Raw genomic sequence first — 12,802 nt, 5'->3', positions numbered from 1 at the left:
CCATCTCAGCTAGATGAATTATTATTATTATTTGATACCAGAAAGCTAAATATCTGTCTGTAGACCCTCCAAGCCTTAATACTGTAGTAGTTGACAAAACAGCAGCATGTGTGCTCCCCTCACCCCTCCCCACTTAAACTTATGTCTGCTGCTCCTTCCTCAAAAATTAAAAAAGAAAAAAAAAAAGCTGTGCAGAGGCAGATAGCCAATAAGAATGAGGATCAACACTCTCCATCTCTCTTACAGTCAGTAGATGTGGTCACACGTTGAAGTTCTGGTCAATGGTGTGAAGGAACGTGTTATGTGCAGCGCTCAGGAACCTCCTTAATGTCTGTCATTCTTGCCAATTGCTCCACGTGGGCGGTGATCCCACTTCCCCTGCCTTCTGCAGAACTTCATGCCAATCATCCTCCCCGTCTGTCCTAAATCGTCGATACTTTTCCTTTCTACTTGATTATTTTCAAAAGAATACGACCGTGATTATATTTCACCCATTTTTATTTATATATTTATTTTATTGAAGCACAGTTGATTTACAATGTTATGTTAGTGTCAGGTGTACAGCAAAGTGATTCAGTTATCCATATATATATTCTTTTTCAGATTCTTTCTCACTATAGGTTATTATGAGATATTGAGTATAATACCCTGTGCTATACAGTAGGTCCTTGTTGTTTACCTATTTTATATACAGTAGTGTGTATATGTTAACCCCAAACTCCTAATTTATCCCTCCCCCACTTTCCCCTTTGGTAACCACAAGTTAGTTTTCTATGTCTGTGAGTCTTTTTCTGTGTTGTAAATAAGTTCATTTGTGTCATTTTTTAAAATTCTACATATAAGTGACATGATATTTGTCTTTGACTTACTTTACTTAGTATGATAATCTCTAGGTCCATCCATGTTGCTGCAAATGGCATTGTTTCATTATTTTTTATGGCTAAGTAGTATTCCATTGTATATATGTACCACATCTTCTTTATCCATTCATCTGTCAATGGACACTTAGGTGGCTTCCATGTCTTGGCTATTGTAAATAGTGCTGCTATGAACATAAGTGTGCAGGTATCTTTTCAGATTAGAGTTTTTTTCAGATATATGCCCAGGAGTGGAATTGCAGGATCATATGGTAGTTCTAGTTTTAGTTTTTTAAGGAACCTCCATACTGTTCTCCATAGTGGCTGCACCAATTTACATTCTATTTCATCCATTTTTAAAAGAATCTTCTTCTGACCCCACTTACCTTGCCAGTTACCATCTCATTTCTTTTCTCCACTCTGTTGAATTCTCAGAAAACATGTCAAAACTCACTGTTTCTAATGTTTTAATTAATGCATCTCCACGCTCCCATCAGAATCATTTCACTTCTGTCTGAAGGAATTCTCTCAAATCTTTGCTGCTTTGGGAGCTTATCAGTACCTTCAAACAATTATTTTAAAAATTTGCCCAGATTTTCTAGTTATTCTTGCTAAGAGTACTGCTTTGAAATAAGCTAGTATGTTATCGCAGGAAGCAGAAGTCTCCCTGGCAGACCTCTCGCCCAGATTCATATATTCAGATGCACACTTCGCATCACTGTACAGATGGCTAATAGCTCAAACACTATTGAAACTCTGACCTTCCCCTCACCACCTACCCCCACCCCACCAAATCCTCACTTACCAACCTCATCTACTCGTTAGTATCATCTTACTTGGTAATATTATCAACCTTTTAGTTGGTCAACTTCAAATCTTTGGAGTCATCTTTCATTTCTCTTTTTCCCCTCAGACGTCCTAGTCAATCTTCTGAGAATCTGTTAACTTCTTCAAGATTTCTCCAGAAATTAATCATTTCCCTCCATCTCTACTGTACAACTGTAATCTGAACCACTGTTAGATCTTGCCCAGATTGCCACAATAATCCCCCTAATAGGTCTCTCTGAGCCTACCCTGATCCCCTACAGTCTATCCTCAACAATGCAGGTAGAATGATCCTTTTAATAATTAGATCATGTCACTTTTCAGCTCATACCTTCCAATAGCTGCCCAACTGAATAATCAAAGACCTTACTATAACTTAGAGGATGCTACTTAATGGTCCCCTCCTTCCCATCCTGACCTCATCTACCATTTTTACTGTCTTCCATCATCATACTGGCCTTTTTGCTGTTTCCAAAACATGTGAGGCATTTTCATATCTCAAAATCCTTGCTCTATACACTTCTTCTTCCTGGAGAGCTCTTCTGGTTAACTTTTACCCTCTCAAATCCCACCTTTTCAATGAGGTGAGGACTACCATGACCAATCTATTTTTAAACTGCAGCTTGCCCAGCTTTTAAAATGACCCTCTCAATTCTTTTTACTGTGCTGTAGGTTTTATTTTTTCCATTGAAGTTTTCACCTTCTAATATGATATATAATTTGCTTTTTATGGTTTATCTTCATTTGTCTTCCCCTGCTAGAAAACATGTTCCAAGAAGAAAGGAGTCTTTTTGTTTTACATGGGTGTATTCCAAACATCCAGGACAGTGCCTGCCATATAACAGGTTCTCCATACATATTTGTTGAATGAATAAGTGAGTCAATGAATATATACATTTCTCTTTCTACACATCCTTGGTTAGAAGATGAATGAGATGTTTGCTTATCTTGAACCATGAGAATATATACCATATCCTAGTGTATTTGTGTTCCGTGTCTGCTGTAACTAATTACAAGTCACAAACTTGGTGACTTGAAACAACAGAAATTTATTCTCTCACAGTTCTGGAGACTAGAAGTTCAAATCAAGGTGTCTGGAACCACACTCCTTCCAGAGGTTCTAGGGAAGAATCTACTCTTTGAATTCAAAACTTAGAATGGAATGCTGTGGCCACATTACTCCAACCTCCAAGGCCAAAATCTTCAAATCTCTCTCTGCTCTGTTTTCGCATTACCTTCTCCTCTGTGTGTGTGTGTGTGTGTGTGTGTGTGTGTGTGTGTGTGTGTGTGTGTGTGTGTCTGATCTCCCTCTACCTCCATTTACAAGGATACACGTGCTGGCATTTAGGACCCACATATGAATAATCCTACATAATCTCCCCCATCTCAAGATCCTTCACTTAATCACATCTAAAAAGACTCTCTTCCTAAATAAGGTAACATTTAAGGTCCCAGGTTAGGGCGTGATATCCTTGAAGGTCATTATCAGCCTACCACACCTGGGGATGATGCTGGAGTGCTATGGTTCCCTCAGAGCTGCGTGGAGCAGAACTGTCATGCCAGCCCTAGAATCCTTACTTTGGGATTTTAGGCTAAAGAGAAATAAACCGGTTTTAAGCCACTCTTATTTTGGGCCTTGTTAAATTCGACCAAATTGGATCCTAACTGATAAAAGCTGATGAGTCACTGTTAATATCTTTTAACTGAAATATTACATTTACCTAAGATGAAGTTTCACAGACTAACCCTCATGTCACGTTTCTTTAATTTAGACTGGAAATTTATGGACTCATTGGGTAACATTGGTAATTTTACGTTAATCAGAAACTCTGATAAAAAGTGAAAAAAGTTATAACTTGATAATGAAGCTTAATAGAAAACTTTAAAACTTGAAATGTTTAGAGAATATAAAAAGTTATATAAAGAAATCTTATTATAGAACTATTTGGAACCACTGCTCTATATGAAAGCACATTAAATAGCTGAAAAATTATCTTCTTTACTTACTGCATTTTCTAAATAATTCTAATGAAGAGCAAATTACAACAGTCTAGGCTGAGTCACAAAGATGAACATTCTCAATAAAGTATGAGCTAAACAAATACTGTATCTGATAAGTGCCGGTGAATGGTGACTGAAGAGCCTAGCTTTTTAAACAGAAAACTGCCTCTTTAGCCCAGTTGTAAAAGCTGATATTTATTTTGACATGTTTGTCAAACCATAAATTAACACAATATTGGGCAATTCTAATTCTGCAAAGATAATCCCCAATAAACTTTCAGAGGGATCCTTGAGGGAGAGGTATTATTGGAGATTATAAACTAAAAAAGTGTTAGGAGATTAGAGATGTGAAAGACAGTTTGCAGGCTGTGGGATTCCAGTGGACATCTGTGGCTGGTCCTTTCCCTATATGTCCTATTATTAAGTGACACTGTTAGGGAAAACATCTCAGGCCAAAATAAACTCTAGGACCTGGTAGACTTATGTATTAGATGTGAATGTGTTATAATTAAGCTATCTTGGCTCCCAATGGCTGCCCAAATAATCATGTACCCCATACATTTTATCAAAACACTAAAATTTTGTGTTCTTGCTTTTCTATACATTATCATTAACTGGTGTATTCAGTAGTTAACGCACCACCGTCCAGCCAGGTGCCCAAGCTGAAAGCCTTTTTTCCATTCTTCCCCTCCACATCTGGGGCGGGGCCAGGGCTGGGGGAGGGGGGAAGCAAGTCCTAACCTATTTAATATCTCCATCCGTGCATCTCCCATTACTATCACTTAGGTCGACTCCAGAACTATCTTTTCCCATCAGGGTCCCATTAAGCTCCTAAATGATCTCCACACAACTATTGATGTCTCTCTAATACCATCTGCTTCCTGCATCCAGGGGAATCTGCTACAAGTACTAATACATCCTTCTGCTGAAAACCATTGGGTGGTTCTTCAAGCCCATTCATAATCTGGCCATAGAATTTCATGGTGAGAATATGACCATTGGAGAGCAATTCAATGAATATATCATAGCAGGTTCTAATTGGTTCTCCAAGAGGCACAAGATAAGCAACAGCATTTAGTGTATCAAAGAACCAGATCATCAATCATTGAACGTCTATAACAATCTCCCTTTGTCTACTTGTCACAGTAAATTTCAGGTTTTCATTCCATCTTCTAAGCTATTTTCAGACTTGAGCTATTCCTTTAGATTCTTCTTTCAAGTGACTCATGTTCATCCCTTGAATTTTATTCCTGTTTTCCATTGTCTCCATCCTCTAGTCAAGATCCTTCTCACTTTCTTCCTCCACTTTAACTTTTAATGGAAACCTCTTCTTCCTCTACACCAATGATTTCAACAGTCAGCAAGGAGCACCCCTAGGACACATGACAACCATCCTACCATGATCAGAGTGAGATAGTTCTTCAAGTTCAGGTAAAAATTCATTTTGAGAATCACTGTTCCAGTTTTCCTCAAATTTTTCCTTAAAATGACCTTCCTAAAATATCCCTGTGATCATATTACTCCCAACTCATCCACCTTCAATGGTGTGTCATTCTCATAGAATAAATTGCAAACTCCTTAGAATTTCACATTACCTGACACATCTACCTGTAACCTATGCATCTTTCCAGCTGGTTTGCCACCATCCCCAGAACATCCCGTCTCACCTACCTCCCAGTCTTTTCTCACTGACTCATTACCCTGCAAGCCTCGTGGCACATCTTAGATCATAACATTCTTATTTATTTTTATGATTTAATCTTTCTCTCCCCACCTAGACACTAAACTTCTTCGACAATAGAAACCATGTCTTAGTTATTTTTCTCCCTCAGTGTTCTTGTACAACGTTCTAATCCGTAGTCAACAAATTAGTTGGTTTAAAAACTTACTCACTTGGGACTTCCCGGGTGGTCCAGTGGTAAAGAATCCGCTTTCCAACGCAGGGGATGAGGGTTTGATCCCTGGTGGGGGAACTAAGATCCCACATGTCGCGGGGCAACTAAGCCCACGCGCCACAACTGGAGAGAGAAAAAATCCACATGCCACAACTAGAGAGAAGCCCGCATGCTGCAACAAAAGAGCCCGCCTGCTGCAACAAAGACCCAACACAGCCAAATAAATAAATATGTAAAAAAAAAAAACCAAAAACATACTCACTTGATCCACCTTAGCTTTTTACTTTATTCAGGTGTCAAAGACAAGGAGATTCAACAAGGTAACCTGTTAAGTTTCTTATTCTGGATTTCCACACTCAGTCTCCTGAATGCCTGAGACCAGAGACTGGACTGAAATTCAAAGGAGCCCCTTTGTTTGGAAATGCATTTAAAATCTCTGTGAGACCACAGGCACAAGACTCACTTTCAGAAAAGCTAAACTTTCATATTCATGTAATTTCTCTCATAAGTTCCCAAAGTTGTTTTTATTTATTTTATGAATAAATAAACAAATCTAATGATTATTGTTTTGATAAGTCGTAAGTTCATGATGGCACACAGCCTCTAGCAATTTATGGGGGAAAGAAAATTTCTACGTGAAGTGGTCATTGTTTCTATCCCCTGGAACAGCAGACATGACCTTTGCTAGAAAGGTAGAATAAAATTTGGGAAGGTAAGATTCAATTCAGATGAGCAAGGCCCTGCATTTTTCTCTTAAAATTTTGAAAAGTCTCTGATAATAACGATCATACCTTACAGATCAGTATCATTTTAAAAAATAGGCTTAGGATATATATCTGGATCTATCTGTCTGTCTGTCTCTCCATCTATCCATCCATCTAGTCTGTCCCCCTGCATCCTCCACCTCCACTTCTGACCTAGGCTCACCAGAGGAAAATATAGCACTACGAATAAGAGTATTGCTCGATCTGAACTGCAAAGCAAAATTAAGTATAAGTATTATCTAATGCTGATCATCTAATATCTGCACCTAGCCAAACACACAACAATAAAAACTAAACTCTGTACCAAAAATACATACGTACATGCATACATATGTACATGCATACCTGCTCTAAGCATGATCTGCTAATGCCTGATGGTTTGATTTTCTTAAACATGAAAAAAAAAATTATATCTGGGGGGGGAGGAATAAATAATTAATAAGAACCTGCTGTGTAGCACAGGGAACTCCACTCAATACGCTGTAATGGCCTCTATTTTCCCATAGAATCTAAAAATAAGGGTGGATATATGTATATGTATAATTGATTCACTCTGCTGTACACCTGAAGCTAACACAACACTGTAAATCAACTAGACTCCTATAAAAATGGAAGAAAAAAGAAAACCAACAACAAAAAAACTATATCCTATTAAGAGCTACACTTACGGAAAGAAATCAAAGTGAAAGACACCACTTTGCTTCTTTAAGTGGACCAAAATCCACATAGTGTTGCCCCCAACAGGCACGTGCTGATTTTCGCAGGGGTCGTTTAAGAGGGCAGAGTCACTACAAGACAGAGTAACCGCAAGACCTGATCGCTAATTTGCTGCCAGTGAATGTGGGGTACAGACCAGAATCTCAGCTTGACCCTTGATTTTATAAGTTAATACCAATATTCCTTACATTATTAGTTTTACTGGTAAATCAGGAGCAAGTTGTTGGAGCCAGCTGTGACCCCAGGGCAAAAAGTCTTTGCCTGCTGTCACCTTCTGACAGTTTGGGCTGTTAATTACCTCAATCAACTAGAACACAAGCACCTCTCTGTCTGCCAGCTGGCAGGCTCTGCTTCAGAAACTGGCAGCTAGGGAAGATTTAAAACCTGTAAAAAGGGCTGCTATGTAAACAGTTTATTGTATAATATTCGATGACCAGAGTAGACCCGCACCAGTAATCAAAGGTAGGGTCTGCTATCGGGCCTTGAAAGGGTAGCAAAGGAGGAAGTTAAAAATAGCTTTTGTTTATATCTTCTTCATCCAGAAGAATGAAACTAGGGCTTGTGGCTCTGGAGGAAGGACGTTGGTGCCTTGGAGGAAAGTCAGCCACTTAGCTCTCCTGGAATAAACGTGGACACAAACAAAAAGACGTAACTAAGCAGTTGTGTTTACTTTGCAGAAGTCACAGAATGGGTGGAAAAGCTGAAAGCTCTCTACCAGTTCAGGATGCTATATGGGCATTCACTCTAAAAGGGAATCTGTACCCATAACACATGTGTTATGGATTACGTGTGTGTTGTGCCGTGTAGCCGATTATACTCACTGCTCTATTCCAAGCAAAATGGCTTTCCTAACATTCAAGGACATTTAAAATACATTTTTCAAAATCATGCTAAAACTTTTGAGATTGTATCTGATACTTCACAATCTCCTTTCCAATTCTATAGGTAATTTTTAAAACATTAATTTGATTACACTATCAAAGGATAAATCAAAATGCTAAATGATTCTTAATATTTTACATTCCACTTGAACATTAAAATTCAGAGACATCTGGTCTTTGTTGATTTAATGGCTGGTTTCATAAGCCAGCTGGCTTAAGTTCAAATCGTGATCAGAATCTAAATTATTTATTTGTTTTAAAGAAATATAAACAAGCATAATACACTGTGATAAAGTACCACTAATTTTCAACAATGAAAGGAAACAAAATTAACATGTATCTGCCTTTGATTCATTTCTTGGAGGCATTTTTTTCATAAGTCTTTCCAGAAGAAATAGTAGCCTTCTTGATATTTTCCTTGGAGTCTCTTTTCATATAAATTATCAAACCAATTTAGAATCAAATATTTTTATACACACACACACACACCGCGCCCAAATATTCTACAGATAAGAATTATAAAGATGCCTGTATTGCAAGAAGACTTGAAAAGCCCCACATCTAAGAGTAAATCCTACAGGTTTGTAATTTTTGCCTTGCCTTCCAGAGGAGCAAAACTTACATCCCCTTCTCCCTCATTCTTTGCAAACTCCCTGAAGCTCGGTAGTGCTGTTGATCATAGCAGATAATGTCGATTGCTTGCTATTTGCCACGCAAAATGAGAAGCCTTTTAAGATGATTATTTCTCGTTTATCCTTTGCAATAGCCTTATGAGACAGGTTATAAGATTGCCTTCACTCTACAGATGAAGATAATATTAGCTGCTGACAGTCATACAAATATTAATACAGAGATTCTGTAGCAAATCTTTCTGACTCGTGGCTCTAGACTCTTAACTGCTCTGCTACACCACCTCCCCCATCATCGGCACTTTCTTGAAACTCTCTCTTGAAAGACAATCACGTCTCCATGCTTTCTTGCTCCCTTCCTTCCTTCTGCCAGAACTTCATCAGTTCTATTGTTTTTTCTCTTAGGTATATATCCATTCCCAGGGCTTCTTCCCACTCACTCTTCTCATTTATTTCAGTGGCTTTGACTTTTACTTCTGTGCACGTGGCTCCAAATCTTCCCGGACTTTCTGGAGCTCCAGTACCCTCCATTTGGTCTGGGTAGGCTCCCGTCTGCAGCAACCCTGCCCTTTCTCTTGTCACTGCAGCTTAATTAATGGCATTACAGTCCACCCAACCTCAGGATTCTGTTTCATCTCTTCATGCGTCACCCACTCAGGTGAAATAAATCTTAAGGACACTACTTTTGAGAGAAATCTTTTTTTCCTACCCCCATAGCATGGCTAGTTTGAGTCCCCATTGTTAGTATCCACTAAAGTAGCGTCACAGCAGCCAAGGAACTGCTTTCGTTACCTCTTGTCTCATCTTCTCTAATCAATCCCACATTTTGCCATCAGAAGCATCCTTTTAAACCCAGAATGCTCCTTAGAACTCCCCTTCTCCAAAACCTTCGATGGTTTCCCAATGTACACAGACCAAAATCCAAGCTCCTCAGTTTAGTAAATCCCTTGGCTTAGCTCTGGTTTACCTTAATCCAACTTAACTTCTACTTCAATACCCCGAGATGCTCACTCTGCCTTCCTAATCAGCCCTACCCTTGTCTCCTCCTGACTGTCCTTTCTTAGTGGGCATCCTCTTCCTCTTTCATCTTAATCCCTCTTAAACCACCTCTGGTTTTCTCCTATGAAACTCCTTGTGTTCCCACTGGAAATTCATCCACCTCTTCATTTATTTAAGATATATTTATGAAATACTTACCATGTGCCTTACACTACACTAAGATCTGAAGGCTTAAACATAAAATACTGGGTCCCTTCTCTCAAGGAATCTATAATAAGCTAATGGAGAAGACAAACAGGTAAATAAGCAACTAAAATGACATGTGGTTTTCATGAAAGACACACACTTCTGAAGTGCACTCAAGAAAAAATAACCTTAAAAGTACTATGATTACCTTTTTTAAAAAAGAAGAAAAAGAAAATTGCTTCATTAGTGAATTCTGCTAAACACTTAAGGAAGAAATGTTATTAATTTTACACAAACTCTTCCAGAAATGAAAGATTCCACCATTACTCTGATATTGAAAATCAGACAAAGCCCTTACACAAAATAAAACTAAAGACCAGTATCTCTCATTAATATAAATGCAAAATCCTATATAACATTTTATCAAATCAGTTCAAGAAATATATAAAAAAGAATAGTATATCATGACAAAAGAGGGTTCATCCCAGATATGTTAGGCTTGTTTCAACATTTAAAAATCAATAAATTTACTTTGTTGTATCAATAGACTACAAAAGAGAAACCATTTTATCATCCCAATAAATGGAGAAAAATTATTTGACAAAACTTAAAGTCATTAGTGCACCATAGAAACTCCTAGGAAAGTATTAATGAAAGGAAACTTCCTCAACTTGATAAAGGGTATCAACAAAAATCCTACAGCTAATATCATATTTAATGGTAAAAGAGCAAATGCCTTCCTCCTAAATACTGGGATCAAGACAAGGATGTCTAATCTCAGAACTTCTCTTCAATATTGTACTGGGGATTTTAGCCAGTGCAAGTAAAAAAAGAAAGTAAGAAAAAGAAAATAAAAGTCATGCAGTTTGGTAAGGAGGAAATAATTGTATCCTTACTTGCAGATAACATGAAACATGATAATCAAGGTAAAAATTGTAAGGAATCTACAAAAACATGACTAGAACAATAAATGACTTTAACAGAGTTAACATACAAAAATCTATTTTATTTCTATATATTAACACCTAACAATTGGAAATTTTAATTTAAAAAAATCACACAGCATCAAAAACGTAAAATATTTAGGGATAAATTAAACTATTAAATAAGTATAAAATCTGTACATTGAAATTTTCAAAACATCGTTGAGAGACATTAAATAAATTAAATGGAGAAATATACTATGTTTGCAAATTGGAAATTTTGATTTTGGGAAGCAATCAGTTTTCTGCAACTTAATCTGTAGATTCAGCATGATCTCAGTCAAAATCCCAACAAGGTTTTGTGTAATTTTTTGTGTGTATTTTGTATATTTTTGTGACAAGCTGACTCAAAAATATATATTGACATGCAAAGAAACCAGAATAGAAAAAACAGTTTTTTGAAGGACAACAAGATTAGATGACTTGCACTCTCTAATTTCAAGAATTATCACATTTTCATTGAGAAAAATTAACAATACAGAAAATAGAAAGACAAAAAGTAATAATTACAGCAAAAACTCATACCAAATTCCCACAATCAAAATACTCTTCTAGATTTTCTTCTATGACTATATGTACAGTATTATCAACAAAAAAATAGATTATACCATATGGATTTGTACCATGCTATTTCATTGAATAATCTCAATTCAGTAACTCCACCTTATCAATTAATATAGAACTACATCACCATTTTTACTGGATGTATAGATTTTTATAGAGCTTGTTCAGGATTTATTATTACAAATACTGTTATAAACAGTCTTGTACATACACCTTTGTATATTTGTCTGATTATTTTTTAAACTGATTTATTAAATGTTGAATAAATACAAGAGCATTTATAACATGTAAAATGCAAAGAACAAATATAAAACATTGCCTTTTTTGCACGACTAAAAAAAAAAGAATTATCACAGTGCTACAGTGTGGAATTAGTGAAGCATAGAGGTATAGCAAACTTAAGGTAATTCAAAGGAGACTGGATAGTCTTTCAACAAATGGTGCTGGAACAAGTAGATATTTATATACTTCTTACCTAGGACAAAAGAAGTACATATTAATTAACTACCTCATTATATCAAGGGGGGATGGAAAGAGAAGTGGATGATAAAGTAGGAATCCCAATAGGAACCAGCTCTGGCTCCACCAGTATCTGTGGTTTTGGCAAGTCAGTCCATCTCTCTGGATATTGTCAGCAAAGTGAAAGTCGTGGGCCAGATTATCTCCAAAGCACTTTCCATTTCTAATGTTCTGACAGTCTATGAGGCCATCAACCCAAAGGGGCTTTATCCTTCAAGGATTGAGTGTTTTGGTGGCAGAACCCCAGCTGGAATGAAAAGAGAAGGAGGGAGAGAGACAGAGAGAAACCAAATTGAACCAAAATGCCTTTTTACATTGGGAATTTGTCATGTACAACTAATTCTACCCCCAGGGAAATTACAATTATTTCTATTCTTCCCACAAGAGGTTATTTTGAGCTCAGAAAATCAGTTGTCTTTGCCACAGATCATAACCTAATCAACCCTGTGCTTTATGATTGTGAATAGGTTCTAACAATCCAATAGCTAAGACAATAACATGAATATTAAAAATACTGAAATTTCCTGATTTGCCTTTTAATCAATTTCTAAAGAGTAACCACAAATAAGATGATTTAGGCCTCAGAAGTGGCCATATGAAGTAAGAGAAATAGTATAGATATAGAATCTGTATTCTCTTCTCTGCTCCGCCCCGAATTATTTTGTATGATGTTGGCAAGTCACTTAAGATCTTTAGATGTCAGTTCCATTATTAGAGATGAAGTGTTTGGGGTTTTTGGTCTTTAAGATACCTGACAATCATGGAATTCCTTGAAACTATGAAAAATGAAGTCCAAATTGAGAAATACAGATACTCGAATAATACTGAAAGCTTATCCCAGATAAATCTAGCACAAAGACTCATAAGCAACATTTCCCTCAAGAACTGGCATTCTGAGTTATCTTGGACCTAATCACCATTGTTATAAGAGAAAGCAAAAGGGCAAGTTTTGTATTCAGTTTAGAAGATAAAAGGGTGAATT

Source organism: Grampus griseus (assembly GCF_964374135.1).
Source record: "Grampus griseus genome assembly, chromosome: 6".
NCBI lineage: Eukaryota > Metazoa > Chordata > Mammalia > Artiodactyla > Delphinidae > Grampus > Grampus griseus.
This window is presented reverse-complemented; position numbering follows the sequence as displayed.